The 18,873-nt window shown below is 46.4% G+C and overlaps 1 protein-coding gene across 1 annotated transcript in view; it reads left to right on the forward strand.

Annotated features, from left to right (window-relative positions):
• Positions 1 to 18,873, forward strand: part of TRPC3 (transient receptor potential cation channel subfamily C member 3) — a 618,646-nt gene that overhangs the window by 149,247 nt on the left and 450,526 nt on the right. The window lies entirely within an intron of this gene.

Raw genomic sequence — 18,873 nt, forward strand, 5'->3', positions numbered from 1 at the left:
GCTGAACCTCGATTGACAATCAGTGTCAACTCTTAGAAGCAGGCATAAAGGCAGGGGTATGGTCCTCTGCCGTACTCCACATAAGGAAATGAAACAGTTAAATTCAAACCAAGAGTATTCCAGTTTGGGTTTCACCTACACAGCGCTTGATCTGGCCTTGCTTACCTTTGCCTACCATTGGCTGGCTCCCACGTGGCTCCTACATCACGTTACTTACCACTGGCTGCCTCCCACGTGGCTCTCACATCACCCTTGTTTCCTTGCTTCCTATTGGTTAGCGCCTTCTCCTTGCCTCCGTCTTCCTCCTGGGCTTCGAGTCTTCTTAGTCCTGCGGTCGATTCTGGACAATGTACTGCTTCCGGTGACTAGTGTCCTTCCAGTGGCAGCAGGCACTCTTTTGTTACTTTTCGACATGACTTATTGAGTGCGTGCCCCTGCAGTCCCTTCATGACCCCTGTTAAATGGTAGCGGCAGTCGTAGTCGATAACCTTTCAAGTATTGCCCAGCGGTAATCGCCTCTTATACCATTCGATGCTAAACCAACAAAGAGGCAGGCGCCGGAGACTGGAAGGCAGGAAACAAGGTTTTATTCTCTCCGGAGGAGAACACATCAGATCGGACAGCGAGGTATCGTCACGAGGTGCTCTAACTGCATCTCTGAGGCCTGGCCTCTTATACACAGGTTTATGACTTTATTGCAGGTTTATCATACATGGCACATTCTTGAGATCGCTTTGATACATGAAAGAACATCCTCAGAATCCCCACTTCAAGCTCGTTCCCACACATATCTACAGTGGAAGTCCCCATCCCACCCACAGTAGGAGATGGCTATCACACAGCTGGACATTCCGCCAATTCCCGGGGGTGTGTGCGACCGGTCGGGTCTCAGGGGGTGGGGGGGCTTGATCTACTGTAATCCCTTTGATGTGGGGTGTTTCCCTTACAGTAGGGGCAATAAACTGCATCCGCAGGGCTAGGTGATGGCCTGGGATCGGTTCGGACAATGGGGCGCAGAGGAAGGGGGTTATCAAAGAGATGCATGACCATGTATGGGATGTCGGTCAGGCGTGGGATGTGGTTCCATGGCAGGGTCGCGCAGAAGGAGAGGGTTTATGGCCCATGTATGGGAGAGCGGGGGTGGCCGGCGCGCGGGGGAATGCTCGCAGCGCCAGGGGGACGCGCTGGCGATCGGCAATGAGCAGGGAGAGACCAGGGTGCCTAAAATGGCTGCCGTGCGCTTTCCTGTGTGTCGCGCTGGGGAGAGACAAGATGGCGCAGATAATGTTCAGTTCGCAAGCTAAATTTCCACAGTCCTCCCTTTTAACATATCTCGCCAGCTTGTTTAGTTTGGATCTATCCCCATAATACTACGAACTTCCACCTCATACAAAGCTTTCATTCGCTCCGCTTCAAAGTTCCGGGTTTTAGGGCGGACGGGAATAACCTGACACATTTGTACATAATTACATGTAGTTGATGGGATAGGCGAGGAGGCAGTGCATACAAAATTACATCAGCTGCGCCATATGTCAGACCCAGAGATAGGAGGAGAGAAGCTTGCTCAAGCACAAACATGATACCGTAAAGTAAAAATGTTTCTGGCAAAACAAGGGATATTTCGTATATTACTTAAGGCCCAGACTTCGTGTGGATCAAAAATAGTCAGCATAGTCATGTGTACGGCTGGTGTTATACAAATGTCATTATACAAGGTTAGAGTTTCTTAACTTATCAGCGTACAGTTGGAAGTGACTGATGAAATATCATGAAAACTCGATTGGAAGACAGTCAATATAAAAGCGGTTGGGAGAGGAATTCAACTTAACATGAGTTACAGTCAGGGAAGGGAGTTCTTCTTTCCAGTGTCCTATTATAACGAGCCATCACTGGTAAGCTCTTATTGTTCTTCTTCTTTTGTTGGCACTGTTGAGCACCGGCGGTGGAGCTAAGGTCCAGCTCAAATCCAAGTTTTCACGTAGCAGGGTGTGACCATTCGTTGTTCTCGGATCACAGTCCTGTTCCCTAACACATTTTATCGTCAAATTCAAAATCCATATAAAAGAGAGAGAGAGAAGGGGTGTGGCGTGCTTTGGGATGCCGAGGGAAGAGGGGGTGGAGTGGGATCGGATCAAAAAGCGGACCAAGGAGAGCAGAATCTTTCAGCACTGGGCCCATCAATCGGGCCCGACGGGTTGGGACTTCAGGCACGCTGGTCAGCGAGCAGGGGGCCTCGAGGTAGCCCTTCGTTCTATCGTTTATCATGCTGATAATGGTGCCTCGTCTCACACCCTTTTTGCTTCGTTGCTCCCCCCCTTGGTCGATGCCATAGATGTTCCATGGTCCGCAGCCAGGCTGTGCGTCACGTCCGACCCCTCTCTTCCGATGGCCGCAGGTTATCTTTGAATGAGTACAAGAAACAAAATCTTAGAGAGTTGGCAGGGAAGACATTTACACACTTCATCCTCTCTCCCAACCACCGAGTAGTTGGGGAAATGCTTTTATCGGTCGCTGTATGATTGATGTCTATTAACTCTTATGTCGGTGCATGTTACTAGTTTATTAATCATTGCTGCGGTGCAGGTTTCTGTGGGTGTTCCTGCAAATTTCCATCGTCTGGCCTGCTAGGTGTCGATTCCTGTGCCCTATAATCATTGCAGGAAGCCTGACATCTGTCAACTTTCTGGTCTATCAAAAATTCGAACCGGCTTCTCCGGTAGAGACTCGTTCATCTTAACACAAGTTCTGTTAATACACATTTTCCTCCGAGGACTGCTAAAAAAGTGCGAGGTGTTACTGTCATGGATTCACAGACATCTATTTCGGGGAGGGACACAAGCTAAACATTTTTCTTGCTGGAGACAAAAGGTAACCCTCATCAGCTTAGGCGATGTACCTTTAGAGAACAAAGTCATCAGCTGTTTTGCTCGAAATACTCTGGGACGGCTAGTACAGAGCTGGGGTGATTCTGGGAGGACGGGGTGCTTAGACATTCTAGTTCGGAACAATTGGGCGGGGGCAATTCTGGGCGGTGGAGATGGTGTCGTTAAAGCTCTAAAAACGAAAACCACTGACAAATAGTCCCCGTGATGAGGGCCAGATTGGGAGACATTAGTCATCTTACCTGTCCTTTCTTTCTCAGCCAATTAAGTTCAACATTTGCAGAAAGGAGAGGTAGTAACGTGGTAAAGTACGGTCGTTTTTGTTTCTGTCAATTTGTTCGAACACCACCGTGTTTTATGCCAATTATACACATACTGAGGAGGTATAGTGTCGTTAATTTATTCAAAAAGAAAGAGGGCAAGAGAGCCTTCAGCGAGGGAGGGAGAGAGAGTAAGAGAGAGAGAGAGAGAGAGAGAGAGTGAGTGAGTGAGTGAGTAAGTGAGTGAGTGAGTGAGTGAGTGAGTGAGAGAGAGAGAGAGAGAGAGAGAGAGAGAGAGAGAGAGAGAGAGAGACGTGCGCATCAAGTAGGCTATTTGGCATACGTACGACACAAAACGAGAGAGAGAGAGAGACATGTGTACGATAATAGGCTACTTGGTGCACACACAACATGGAGTAGCACGGGTCAGTTCTATGTAAGAAAACACAAGCGGGGGAAAGACATAAAGTCGGTGATCACGTATACACAAATACCGGATAGGGCGTGACAGTACATACATCAAGCGCAGAAACTTAGGACGGAGACACAGGGCTACGTTGAGTATGGGGACCTCTCCTTTCCTGTCCTCTTTCCTATGCACGCTGCGTATTTTCAGTGTTTTTGTAATTTATTTTGGGGGGGTGTCGGACCTTTTACTCCCCTCCCTTTGATCGATAGACAAGCACTTCAATTATACGATGACGTTCTCTTCGAGCGACCCAAGTATATGAAATGCATACACATTCATACCGTATAATCGTAGCACACACGCACAGTCATACCATACAGTTTTTCACGTTCCCAATGGTGGTCTGCACTTCGCGCACTATCCCACAACGTTTGTCTATGTTTTTCCCTATATTGAGTACGGTGCGGTCCATGTCCACTCCATTCTTCAGTCGGAACTTCATTGTGACCTATAGAGAGGGAAAAGACGGGGGGGGATGTGCAGTATTCAAAGTACATTAGCACGCATAGACACGAAAAAGTTCTACCTACCACGTACCAGGCTAGCCGCAGGAGTGGGTAATACCACAGACCTATAATTCTTTTCTTCCGATATACAAAGATGCTCTATTTCATTCATCTCCTAAATTCGGGTTCCCTGGTCGTACATGTATTTCTCGATCGGTCGTATATTATGGTGCAAGATACCATACCTTGCATTCGGCATATACCTTAAGCTATAGTCAACCATTTTCTGACAACTCTTGGAAAAAGACAGGTGTGACGGGTACAAATTCCGTTAATCAAAAAAAAAGATTCAGGCAAATGGGGTCTGCATTATCTGCTTTCTATTGCTTGGGAGTAACAATCATTTATTCAAAAACCTTTACCAACCTAGATGATTTGTCATGACACTGATTCCGTAATTCCTTTAAGAAGCCCTTTATTTAAAACAATGTCATTATACAAATACGGGCCTACAACCGTTCAGGCCGGCCACGGTGTGAGAGGCGTCTCGGCGCCATTTTGGGGCGAGGTCGGGTGGGTCCAGTGCACAGTCTAAGTCTTCCCACTAACTAGCTGCCGGACCAGAATCCCTTTCGGTAGTTCGAGAACTTTTCGTTAGCGTCAGCTTGCGTCACCGCGGTCTTGTAGCGATGCCGTTGTCCGTCCTTGGGGCGGGACAGCAGGCGGGTTCTTCCGCTGTCGCCCTGAATCAGTCTTTCTTTTTACGGCACCAAACGGAGGCAAGATGGCTGCCGCCCGGGGCAAGGACAAGTTAATGTGGAATAATCAAGCAAATAGCGGCGATTGCCCCCACCGGAGGTCCACGGGAGTCGAATGTCAATGACTCCCGCAGAATCTGCAAAGCTGAGAGGGTGTTTTTTCAAGGGTGGGGCCCACGCCCGAGCAGACAAGCTTCCGAGTCCAGGGCCGTCTTTCGGTGGGCCAGGCCTGGATCTGAAGAACCGACCGCCAGAGTCCAGAGGCAGCAGCAGCAGCAGCTCTTCGGTACAGCCACCGGGGTGGGTCCCCCGATCACTCGGCTGCGGGGGCCCACTTCTCGAGTGAAACGCTAATGGCAATCTTAGTGGATCCGCGCCTGAGTGGTTACCCGGCAGGCAAGACTTGAATGGCTGTCCTGCTGCAGCTGGTCGGTGAGTGCAGGGGCGCCCACTCATCTGGACGGCGAGCGAAACGGCTGGGTGCAACTCAGCTGGCCGGCGAGTGAAACGGCAGGGTGCAACTCAGCTGGCCGGCGAGTGAAACGGCAGGGTGCAACTCAGCTGGCCGGCGAAAGATACGGCAGGGGTGCCCTCTCTGCTGGCGAGCCTCCACCTGGGGAGGCGGGGGAGGCCCGTCCGCGTCGCTTCCCCCCTGCCAGGGCGCCCTTCGCTGCCGGTCGAAGCGGAGAATGGGAAGGCCAGTACAACGTGGTGGACTCCACCTGGGCGCTGCCAGAGCCTCGGCGCTGCGTGTAGCCTCCGGCCTATTCGCACAATCGCCCGCCACTGATGTCGATGGATTTTTGCATGGCTTTTATAGCCCAAAGCCGACTAAAAGGACCGCCCAAAGCAGGTCAATGTTGCTATTTCAAAGAAGGAGGGGCGAGGACTGTCATGTAAATAGTTGTTTAAAAACGTGTTTTAATGTGTTTACCCTGTTGGTGTGTTTGTTATACCTATAAGTTATTAAAATGTTATAACTATACTACTTTGTTGGAGTGTTGTACATATTTGCAATCTGGTAACGAGCACAAGGATGTTACTGCGTAATTGGAAAAATAACATAGCCCAATTGTGCGCGATCTAGCCCAGTTCGGGGACGTCGATAGTGGGTACCAGCAGGCTTCCGTTGGTGCAGGATTTTGTCGCGTTTACTAGGCGGGGTGGGCAGTAAGGCAGACATGTTTTAGGCAATGAGAGCGGCGGAGCCGAGCTACCTCGTGGCTACCTCGACCGTGGGCTTGGCTCCTCCTCCTAGTTTCATATTCCTCGTAAAGGGCTATTTCCTAGCGTTTCTTGTGTTTGTAGGGTCAAAAAGGGTCCCATCAGCGGTTCACTGGTCTCACTAGAATATTTTTGTTTCTTTATAGCGATTTTTATTCCCTAGCTTGCTGTAAGCTACAGCGACTAATCCATATTTAGTAAATATGTCCTTATTAGGGGTGTCTTCCAGTGGAGCTGGATGGTTCGTCTCTAATAAGCGGTCCGGGCAGAACCAACTACCAATCAGTGGGGAGAAGATAGGCATGACGGGTTACAACGGGGACAAAAGTCAGCACTACCTATCTTTTCACTGCTTGCAAAGACTAGATAGAATATCTCTATTCCACGTTATTTGTAAGCAGAGAAAACCTCCAAAGAACCAATATCGAACAACTAGTGTTCGGACAATCAATCAATCAATGGTGAGAAAGAGATAGGCACGACAGGTTACAATGGGGACAAAAGTCTGCGTTACCTACCCTTCACTATTTGCAAAGACTAGACAGAATATTTCTATTCTACGTTATTTGCAAACAGAGAATATCTCAAAGAGTACTATCCTTCAAAACAATCAATATTCGGACAATCAATCAGTGGGGAGATAAAAATAGGCACGACGGGTTACAATGGGGACAAAAGTCTGCGTTACCTACCCTTCACTATCTGTAAAGGGAGAGAGAGAGTATTTCTACTCCTCCCCGTTTGCAGACAGCGAATATCTCAAAGAGAACAATCAATAAGTAACACTAGTATTTTCAATCAATCAATCAATCGTTTCGCAATTTGTCGTGTTTCACGACCTTACCCGGACCGTGTGGACAGTTTCTCGTCTTCCGCCTCCAGCGCCCGATGGTCCTCTACTCTCCGTATTTGCCGCGGCACTCCTGATGGTTCCCAGTCAGGACCATAGATCACTCGAGAGAGGTCTGCTCGGAACAAGTGAAGTTCGGATGATCGGCTGCCAGACGAGGGTCTATCGGGCAGGAGCTCTCCCGATCGTTGCAGTCGTTCACTCTGTCGTCGGGACCTCTCCCACTGGATCCACGTGTCGCTGATGGGCCCCACGCTTGGGACGCCAATTGTTAAATGGTAGCGGCAGTCGTAGTCGATAACCTTTCAAGTATTGCCCGGCGGTAATCGCCTCTTATACCATTCGATGCTAAACCAACAAAGAGGCAGGCGCCGGAGACTGGAAGGCAGGAAACAAGGTTTTATTCTCTCCGGAGGAGAACACATCAGATCAGACAGCGAGGTATCGTCACGAGGTGCTCTAACTGCATCTCTGAGGCCTGGCCTCTTATACACAGGTTTATGACTTTATTGCAGGTTTATCATACATGGCACATTCTTGAGATCGCTTTGATACATGAAAGAACATCCTCAGAATCCCCACTTCAAGCTCGTTCCCACACATATCTACAGTGGAAGTCCCCACCCCACCCACAGTAGGAGATGGCTATCACACAGCTGGACATTCCGCCAATTCCCGGGGGTGTGTGCGACCGGTCGGGTCTCAGGGGGTGGGGGGCCTTGATCTACTGTAATCCCTTTGATGTGGGGTGTTTCCCTTACAGTAGGGGCAATAAACTGCATCCGCAGGGCTAGGTGATGGCCTGGGATCGGTTCGGACAATGGGGCGCAGAGGAAGGGGGTTATCAAAGAGATGCATGACCATGTATGGGATGTCGGTCAGGCGTGGGATGTGGTTCCATGGCAGGGTCGCGCAGAAGGAGAGGGTTTATGGCCCATGTATGGGAGAGCGGGGGTGGCCGGCGCGCGGGGGAATGCTCGCAGCGCCAGGGGGACGCGCTGGCGATCGGCAATGAGCAGGGAGAGACCAGGGTGCCTAAAATGGCTGCCGTGCGCTTTCCTGTGTGTCGCGCTGGGGAGAGACAAGATGGCGCAGATAATGTTCAGTTCGCAAGCTAAATTTCCACACCCCCACGCTATTTCAGTCCTTCGCCTTTCTCCCTCCTGATTGCTGTTGCTTCACTCAACCCCCCCAACCCTTTCGATGCGTTTCCCACCCTCTTTGCCCATCTTGCTTTTCCCCTCCAACCCCTATACTGTTTTTATTATTTACATGTTGTTTACATGATGACGGTTACCTCATCCCTGCCCATTAATCTGACCAGGAATACACAGCCTGGTAGCACTCTCTTGCTTGCCACCCTGGGCACTCACTGTGCCACCGTAAATTGCTGACTGCTTTCACTTCTGAGTCGCAGGAAAGTCTGCAGAGTGAAGAGGAAGACAGTGAGGCCTGTGCGGTTCTTTTTCTGGGCTGAAAATAAACCATGTTCTGATAATTGAGAGTCCTCCGGAGTTAACACCAGTGTTTCTGAATATGGGGCCTTTTGTTTTCCTTGGGTACAGATAATAAGTGTGGCAATTGTTGTGGGTATGGATCACACTAGGACACTTATCCCCCGCATTTAATTTCCTAGTTGAATGTGGCGGTAATTGTGGAACTGAAAGTCATGGTAATGGTCTGCCTATCAAACTGCTAACATGAGTGGACAATTACATTGTTGACTTTGGTCCATTGTTCTAGGGTTTGCACAGCATTTATATGCAGCCCGGCCCTTGCCACCCAGACTCACACAGACACTCACCGAAAGACTCAAGCTCTGTCACTCACACTCAGGCACAAATGCTCACACACTTGCACCCACAGGCACGAACTTCCAAACCCACATAATCACAGTCAGACTTCACGCAATCTCGCTCTCTTACACACACTCTGTCACATGCACAATCCTATCCAAATTCCACCGACTCACATTCAAAACACAATCATTCACAAACTCACACACACAACATGCTAACAGTGATCTTCAAACATATACACTTCCACGCACCCAACCAGCAGCTCGTACTGCTGTGTAATATGTAAAAAAACATTGACAAACCAATATATTTTACCTTAGAGAAACCTATTGGCTTTGCCAATGCTTGTTTAGTTTAAGCTTATTTCATTATGTTTTTAACAGAAGTACAAATATGCAGAAATATTTGTCAAACTAATAATGAACGCATAACGATCTGATAGTGAAAATAATTCACTGTTTTCTCCTGACATTAGGGTCTACGAGTCCTTAATATAGTTAGATGACAGATGATTAGTGCAATGTTATCTTAAGCAGTTTATTAAAAGGGAGTAGATTTTCTGTGTGACAGGTGGATTCCAAAGGCCACTTTCCTAGACCAAAACTGGGTTGCCGCTAGCTCAAGCCCCTCTATTTTTATGGCTTGGGGAAAGGTTTCTCTTGGTCTTGTAAATCTTAAAATTTAGATATGCTGGTATATTTCCAGACACGGCCTTAAGGGCTGGAAACAGTGCATTGAACTTAATTTTTGCCTCAACTTACTGCCAGTGCAATCTACTAATGGCCTGATTATGAGTTTGGAACTGCGGGGTCGGATCCGCCCCTCCGCTGCACCGCCAAACCCCTGGTCGGGCCACCTGCCAGATTACGAGAGTAACTCATGTCTGGCTGGATTTTTATTTTTACATTCCCATGGTGTGTCCTGAAAATGGGCACCACAAAGGGAACGCCAAAAACAGTGCCTGCCCAGCATGGATTGAGAAGTCCATGTCGTGCAGAAAATGGGTTGCATGCACACAGGGGGACTCATGTTGTGCCCCCCCTACATGTGCCCCAGGGCTCAGAGGCACAAGGGGGCCCTGTAGGGCCCCCTTGTTTTCTCTCCGCCAGGGTTTTCATGGCGGTCGAACCGCCATAAAAAGCATGGTGGAGAGGAAACTCCGAATATGATTGGCAGGACCGCTGCGGTCCCACCAGCAAATTGACGCCTCCTGACCATATCGCCACTGGTAGCTGCGGCGGGGCAATGGCGGTCTAATTGTAATAGGGCGGTCGGGAGACCTGCCGTGCCACCACGAGTCTGGCGGTCCATTGACCGACAGACTCGTAATTGAGCCCTTAGTGTTTTGGAAATATGTTCCCTATAGGCATGCTCCTAATGACCCTGTTTGCAGTGTGCTGGACCTGAAGCCTCTAAATGCTTTTCACAAAATCGTTGTAAATATTATTTTCTGAGCCGATGACTGCTCTTGAAATTATTGTCCTTTTCTTCATGGATACAGAGGGTAAAGCGGCAAGCCTAGAAATAGTCGGATGAAGTAGGCTCACGGGGTCTCTACCGCATTTATGGAACTCTCCTCAGACATACTAGATTCGAAGATGACCACTAATGTCCCATCTTTTTTTCCTGAGATGTGATAGTTCCGTCAAAACATGAATGTACTGTTACATTTTCGTCTCATTCAATAAATTGTGTGGGGGGGCTTGTAATTCTGTTGGGTTTTAATTTTGTTTAGATTAAACCAATTGCTGCCCATGCATTTCTTGATTTCAGTGAAAGTGAAGTGAGTAAGTGACAACATCTAAATCTGATCATTAGTTATGAGTAAACTGAAAATAATCTGGAAATACTATTAGCCTGCATTGTGGAATATCATAATCCCCCGTCATTCTTAAAATGCCAGGGACTGAATACTTTGGCTCCCGGCCAGATTTATTATGTAGTGAACAATTAAACAACATTTTGAATTCCCTGTTCCATATTTGACCCTCGTGAAATATGTCAAATGCGAATAAAAAAGTTTCTTTTTATTTTTGTTCTTATGATAGAGCATACAGGCAAGTTCAATTGCAAAACAAATATAAGTTGGGCAGGCCAATCGATATTGCATAGCATATGATGCACAAGTTGAATACAGGAAAATGCTGTGGGTCTGAATACAGTCACTTAAGTAGGGGTCTAGGAAATTACACAAATAAGTGAGTAAAGAGCCAATGGTAACGTTTGGGCTTACTAAATATTAAGTGTGTACTGTGGCGAGATGTATACCGTAGAATTGCATTTAAGGTCAAGAAAAAACTGGGGGGATGGGGTGGGGTAGGAGTCAGTGGTATATCTGAGACCTGGGTTTGAGCAAGTGTTCAGGGTGAGGACCTGTCTGTGGCTAAGCTGTGGGCCCGTTGGTACTTAGTTCTATGTTTGTATCCAGGGATCGCCATACCGCACTCGAGATTTGGGGGTAGGACTGGAGTTTAGACTGGGAGCTATGTGCTCCCCTAAAGTAAGAGAACCATGCTCACCAGGTGTGATGAGATAGATGGTGAAATGATTTCCATTCGGAGAGGATACCTTTTACTGCAATCGTCAATAAGAGGTCTAACAAAGCCATGTCATTAGCATTAAGGCTTAAAGAGGTTGCGAAGGCCCAGGGCCCTGGAGCTACCATGGGGAAGCTCAGTGTGATGGGTATGTTAAATATAGCTGCCAGCGGACTCTGGATTGCGGACCAATACGAGTCAAGCAGTTGGCATTTAAAGGACATGTGTTGATGTGAGCCCGACTCTGGTTGCAATTCCAGTAGGTTTCATTCTCTCACAAGTTAATTTATGTAGTCTGGATGGGGTCCAGTGCAAGAGGCCTATTGTAAAGAATGTGGATTGCAGAAGAGAGGGGGCGATTTTGTTGCATAGGGAGAGTTTGCCGACCTTAGCCAGTTTTCTTTGGTGATGTAGTCAAATACATAGGTGTCTAAATGTGTGGCCCATTTTTAGTGTATTCTCGATTTTTGTGGTAAGTGGGGTTCAGAGACGGTTTTGTATATCCGTGAGGCAATATGACCTGAGTATTGCCATGCAGCAAGCTGGGCAGACAGGATCGAGTGTTTGGTATAGTTGAGCTTGGACAATTCTACTTTGATCTTTAGAAAGCTGTAGAAGTCTAAGATAGGGAGGTTATATGTTTTTTACCAATTCTGAAAAGAGGAGTTGGTCATTGTTGTTATCATATATGTCCTGGATTAGCCTGATGCCTTTGGAAACCAACGAGTGGGCAATATTAGCCGTGACTTCTGCACTGATTTTAGAATTATGCCATAATGAAGCCAATCTGAAAGTGTGAATAGATTCCGGCATACGCTTGTCTAGCAGTTTTATGTGTTTGCAGTATCTATAAGTATACGATGGAGTTGAGAGGGTGTAAACCTCAACCTTATAATGAAGGAGGTTATGTTAAAGGAACAGCATGTGGTGCATTCTATCTCCATCCAGCAGATGGTATTGGAGGTGTCTGAGATTAACCAGAATGCGCCCTGTGTTGCCATGAAGGCAGATTGGTAGAGGCTCCAGTTCGAGAGATTACAGGCACCCTGGTGGAAGCTCTTTCTGAGGGCTATGTATAAGATTCATGCTCTTTTATCATTCCCTAGAAATTCTGAAGTTATTTTGTCAATGTCCTGGAAAAAGGAGGGGGATAATTTCAGGGGTAGCACAGGCGGCACAGAGTTCACTATTGGTGTGATCATCATCTTGAGAGTTTGACGCCTACCCCACCATGCGATGTGTTTGGATGACAAGGAGATGAGCGAGTCTTTAACTTTGGTGATTGTGTGGGGTTCGTTGTATTGTAGTGTTTCAGCTAGGTCATTTCAAAACCAAATGCCCAGACACTTAAGGCGTTTGGGCTGCCACTTGAGTCTCGAGTCACCTAAATGTGATGGAAAGCATGATGGGTTCAGAGGAAAAACATCAGTTTTGCCCTTATTTAAAGTATATTCAGAGACCCCTGAAAACTCATGGATGATATTGGTGACGCTCGGGATTGCATTTTTAATGTCCTTTGGGAAAATAAGGATGTCATCCACGTAAACTGCGGTTTTGTGTAATTTAGAGCCAAATTTAAGTCACTTAGTTTCAGGGGAGCCATTGAATAGTTTAAGTAAGGGGTCAATAGGGAGAGTAGAAAGACCAGGGAGGAAAGAGGGCAACCCTGCCTTGTACCCTGGTGTAGGTCGAAGGAAGTGGATGTGGTGCCGTTTATTCTGATATTTGCTTTGGGATTAGCATAGGGGGCCATAAACATATTATTAAATAAGTTATTGAGGTTTTTAGACTTGAGGACTGCGTGAAGGAAAGGCCAGGAGACCTTATCAAAGTCCTTCTTGGCGTCAAGTGCGTTTACCGCCATTGGGAGTGAGGAATAGCGGGCTTTTTCTATTACGTGGCAGTATGTGCCAATGTTGTCTCTGGCAAGACGCCCTTTGATAAGGCCAATTTGGGACTTAATGCAATTTTGCAGTCTTATGGATAGGATTTTAGCAAATATTTTGACTTCCATATTTAGTAGTTAGATGAGGCTGAAATGTTTGAGGTCAGAGTGATTTTGCTCTCTTTGGGCATCACCACAATCATGGCCTTGGAGGCTGCCCCAGATACCCTGCCTTGGTGAGTTAAGATGCCTGATGACAGAATTTGTGAATGTTTTTATAGAAGATGATGGGTAATCCATCTGACCCTGGTGCCTTCCTGGAGAAATTGTGTTTTTTTGCCTTGATTATCTCTTCTGCTTCTATTGGCTGGTTTAAGCGCACTCTGTCTGAGTTGGAGACTGAAGCAATAGGGAGGGATATCACAAACGCCAGACATTTGTTTTATAGCAAGATGTTTGTGGGGAGTCAAGTTTTTCGTAAAAATCTTTAAAGACCTCAAGTATCTCTTTGGTTTTAAATTTGTGAGAACCATCTTGGGCCTTAATATGTGTGATTTGGTTGTTAAGGTTTTTGAGGGTGGTGGCAACTGTTTTGCCGGCTCTATTGCGACATAGATGTTGCTTGGATTTTTGAGCATGCACACAAAGATATGCCCATTTACTGACAATGGACTTATAGGTATATTTTAATTGTTTGATGTCCCTAAGTAAAAAAAAAATGAGACATTTGTTTAATGATCTGCCCTCTAATGGCGCATTTGAACGCATCCCATAAAGTTACAGGGAATGTTACCAAGTGTTTGTTTTCTTTGAAGAATTGTTCTGTTTCGTTCTTTAGGTCCACAATATCTGGTTCATTTTCTAGTACTTCAGTGTTTAAACGTCAAGTTCGATTTTTTCCTTTATCAGGAAGATTAAGAATAGACATTGATATTGCAGCGTGGTCGTAGACCAGGATGGGATGGATTTTTCTTTTGGAAGAGGCCCTTAGAAGTGAGGTATCTACAAGGAGTCATTACCCTTTAAGTTATGCAGGAGGCGGTCTGAGGAGCATGAGTTCAGCATTTGTTTGTGCGCCCTAGGGGTTCTGAATGTGAAGGCTGAGTGACAATCTAGAATGGGATCCATTGGGAGATTAAAATTTCAGTCTTGTGAGATGTCTACTAATTTCTTATTAAGTGTATGCCAAAATATTGGATCATCTATGTTGGGAGTGTATATATTCATGACATAAAAGTAATGTACATCGTTGTTCAGTCTGGCAAATAGCCATCTGCCATTGGTGTCATGTTGTGATGCAATTACTGTTAGACCAGATTTTTCAGAGAGTAGGGTAAGTATCCCATTTTTTCCCCCACAAGCTTCAGAACAAGTCACTTCTGATACCCAGTCCTTCCTCCGTAAAAGGGCTTCTTTAAAACCTATCTTTGTTTTTTGGAGGAGTACTATGTTGCTTGCTAGCTCTTTACAACAGTCAAGGATTTTGGTTCTTTTAATTGATTGGTTCAACCCCTTAGTGTTAAGGGATACAATGTTTAGTGAAGGCATTGGTAATTTTCCTGAATCACCGGTAGGCTTCCTGGTTTAGGGGGCCTAAGAGAGGCCTTAGTTATTAGGCGACTCCTTATAGGTCAATTTATCCCACTGGGAGGTGGAACTAGGAGAGGGTAGGGATGGGGGAGCTTTTGGGGTAGAAATAAACAATTTGGCGAACCCGCACAGGCTCTCGGGGGGCCAGAGCCAAGCTAGAGTTCCTTCCCACCAGGGAATGTTTGTAAGAGATGTTGTGCATGGGAAAAGTCATGGTGGAGCGTGAATGTAGTTGCTATGTACGGCGGGGAATGATGGGATGAGTATATCTGTGTGTAGTGGAGGGTGCAGTGACATTGAGCTTGGCACACTTGACTTGAACATCTGAACATCTGAACCATGCAACTGCATAAACAAAAACATGTAACACAATCGGACTGATTTCTGGTAGGACAACCCCTTATGATTTGTGCTTGATGACAAGGGAATGAATGCAATCAGAGTTCAGTGCACGTTGAATACAGATAGAAATCTAAGTTATATACAACAACCACGCAAGTTCACGCTTTACCTGAAAAGGTACATGTACACCTGAGATGCAATGTACACAGGAAAGGTAAATGTACACCTGAAAAGGAACATGTGGTGAGATATACAGATTATCAAGTAAGGGAGCAAACTCGCATGTATCCTGGTTGAGGATAGGTAGTCCAATAAACGGCCTAAGTATGAATTAGCACTAGCATTAACGGTCAATAAACTAAGGATTGTGCTCGCTAACGGGCTAGTCTTAATGGGGCCCTCCTACGGGTGGTTGATGTCGGCACTGGACCCATGACCTATGTTCACTTATACGCTTACCCGCACAAAGCCGATGGGTTGATCTGTGTACTGTTTATCATAAATTACATAGGTCAACTATCCGAACCATTATGATTGCTGTTGTGACAGACACTTTACACCCACAATGTGATTGGTATGGTAAACTTGTAAAGGAGCTCTTGAGTTCATCTGACTTGCCCAAACCTTCACTTGTGGGCAGGTAAAACAATGCTATGCTTGGCAGAAGTGACTCAAACACCTTAAACACACAATTGCAAAAAGAAGAACATAGTGCTTCTTTAACAGATTCCAGAAAAAGCTTCAAAGTGTACCATGTGCTTGACTCTAGGACTAAACTATGCTGTCACACCTATTGCATGGGCGGCGGTGACATGCTAGTGTTGTGTAGACTGTCTGAAGCAGTGCAACTAAAAACAGATATTAAAGTTGAGAGAGCTACGTAGGTGGCCCAGTTTGGTGCCTATATGTGTAAGTACCACTAGAGATGTGTTTCTGTTATTCCAGACCACAAGTGCGCTATCAGGATAGTGATGATAGGTCAACATAAGGTGGAAGAACCTTGTGCTCTAGTGTGGATGCAAAACCCTTATTAATAAGCTCTTTAGTCTCACCTTGATGCTGGAAAGGAAGCCCAACAAGGTAGCCATGCACTTTACAAGTCACTATAACATAACATAACCTTGAGGTTGCTGATTAATGGGTTCAACAAGAAGGCCCTGCACTTAGCAAATCAAACAGCGCGTTACTAGAAGTGCTGTCTGCCTGAATAGCCATCTCTTTGGTTGACATGCGGGGATCATGGCAACTTGGAGTCTGACCTCACAATTTACCTAGTTTCCTGAATGTATGATTATAGTGTGTAACTGTAATCATCCCTCGAAAATAGAGTTAAACAGAACCCATCTATCTCGAATTCCATAAAACTCTTAACTATCTACAATGTGAACATAGAACATCTAATCGAGAGACAGGCATCACCATTATCAAATTGACCACATGAGTATAGTAAATCGTGTTAACAGAGAGCAGCTCCTTTGCCATGGAATTAGAAACAGTATTCCTATAGCAAGAATGTTTCAACTGACAACAAAAGGATATGTAGGTGATATGTAGGTGATGTTGATGCTGGAATGGTTACATCTTTGGGGATGTCAACTCACTGCGGTTCTGGGAAGGGAGTTCTAGTCCATCTGTGAATCCAATTTGTTATCTAGGAAGGCCACTAGCTCTGGAGGGTCCCCAAAAAATACTTATCTTACCTTTAAACGTAATTCAGAATTTGGAGGGGGCAGAGAATGAAAATGTGATCTCCATACCAGTGAGTCTTTTCTGTATTGCTAGAAAGCCTTTCCAACGAATGACAGTTTTACTAGCATAGTCTCGAGAGATGGAGATTTTGTTGTCTTGCCAGTTGATCATTAAAATCTTCCTCATATGTGCCAGGATTTGCTCCATTTGCTGTGGCATAGTGGTTTAAAGATCAAAGATCATAGAAAGGGCATGTTTTTGGTTTACAATTCAGAACCCTGTGGGTACTTTTGATCTCAAAGATTTGGAGGACTTCTGGGATCCATGTAATTAAGAAATTGGCCACTGAACTGGCTGCGTTTTCAGTTCCTTCAGGCAATCCAAAGATGCAAAAGTTGTTCCTTCGGTTACTGTCTTCCTGTTCCTCTAGCTCTCTCTTCAGGGAGGATATGGAGCATTCAAGGTTTGGCTTGAGCATTTGAATAGTCTTCCAGTGTGCTTATTTTTGTCTCAGCATTAGTGATTCCTATTGTTGGGTCTTTGAGGCCTTTGCGGATCCTGGGTACTTCGACCTGGAGCAGGTCCCTGTTTGTTTTAGTGCTCTGAGCTATGTTGTGTACTGTATTGAGTATGTGGAATATTGCCTCTAGGGTAGAGGAGGATTAAGGACTTCCTTTCACTGGTGACTTCGGAATAGGGGGTATTGTTTGGAGCACTTTCCTTCATGCTGCCGTCTCTGCTGCCTGACATATTGTGACTATAGGACAACAAACCAGTTTGCAGATGTGTGGTACATTGGACTAGGCCCTATTGTTGTTCCAGGCCTTCAAAGGATGCAAATGAACTACATTTAGAGAGAGATTGTGGTTCGGAAGGACTGTATCGGTAAGTAGCTGTGGCGAGGGTGGGCCCTCATTAATTCTCCTACTGCAATGAGAGAAGGTTGCACTCAGTGGCCACACTGGATCCTGGGAATCTAGGTCCTCTCCACCACCAAGCAGGTCTCTGTTTTGGCGAGGGACGATTATGTAGACCCCTGCCTGAATGGGTCTGTTCTCGGATATGGGTTCCTCCTGCGAAGTTATATATCACTAGATTGGGTGTCACAACACAGGGAGGGCTGTATAAGTCTAACTATGGATGTTAGTCCCAGTGGGCTATACATCAGCCCCTATTATGTTAAGGCACAATCCCCAACACTGGCACCTGTGATGTTCCAAGCACCCTGCAGAGAGAAAAAGAGAGTTGCTGGCATACAGTGCTGGTGTTTGTTGGTTTCACACACACAATTGATTTTGTGGAGTTGAGTATCAAATATTAAGGTCCCTTCAATGTGTAGTCTGATCTCCCTTGATCACTCGTGCGGACATAGCTTGCAACATTGTCATAGGGCTGCTGGGGCTGGAATGCACAGTTGGGCTAGGAGAGAGAGGTGCCGACCTAGTGTCCCCGGGTCTTTTAAGGTGGCTTCAGGTAATCAGGGCAGATGAGCATGGCTCCTCCCATGTGGCCTCAATCTCAGTTAAATTGAATTGAATCTCAGCCCCAATTCAGTTCAATCTCAGCCTCAATTCAGGTGATCAGGGCAGATGAACAGACACCTACCACATGGCTCCTTGCAGGGGGTATCAATATCGCTAAAATGCCCCCAGGGAGAGCCTCAGAGTTGTTATCGTGCAGCACTGTAATTCAGAGACGCTGGCCCCAGGCAATCACCTCCATTTTGTGAGGTTTAATAGAGTGCTCGTGTTGCCTGTGACTGACCTGTCACTGGAACCTACGGGATCAGTGGCCTGGCGGTAAAGTAAGCATTGATAGTGGAGGGTCCCACCTGGTGCTTGTTTCCGATGCGATCTGATGGCAATATGGACATTGATTAGGGCACTGTGTTGGTGCATGTGCAGGGCAATGTAGCTTCCACCGGGTGACCAGAGAGGTTTGGGATTCTCACTGCGTCCTTACCACATTCGTTTCGTCGATACCCTGTAGAGATCCTGAAATACAAAAAGCAATCAGGGTATGGCTGGAATTTCCAAGCCAGTCCCGTTTTGGTGCATGTTAAAAGTCGCATGAAGGACGGCGGGCTCAGGCAGGCATTGCTATCTTGAGCTGCCCTGTTGCGGGGATGCTTTGGTGTGAAAA

The sequence above is a fragment of the Triturus cristatus genome, chromosome 2_2 (genome assembly GCF_964204655.1).
Source record: "Triturus cristatus chromosome 2_2, aTriCri1.1, whole genome shotgun sequence".
In the NCBI taxonomy this organism is placed as follows: Eukaryota; Metazoa; Chordata; class Amphibia; order Caudata; family Salamandridae; genus Triturus; species Triturus cristatus.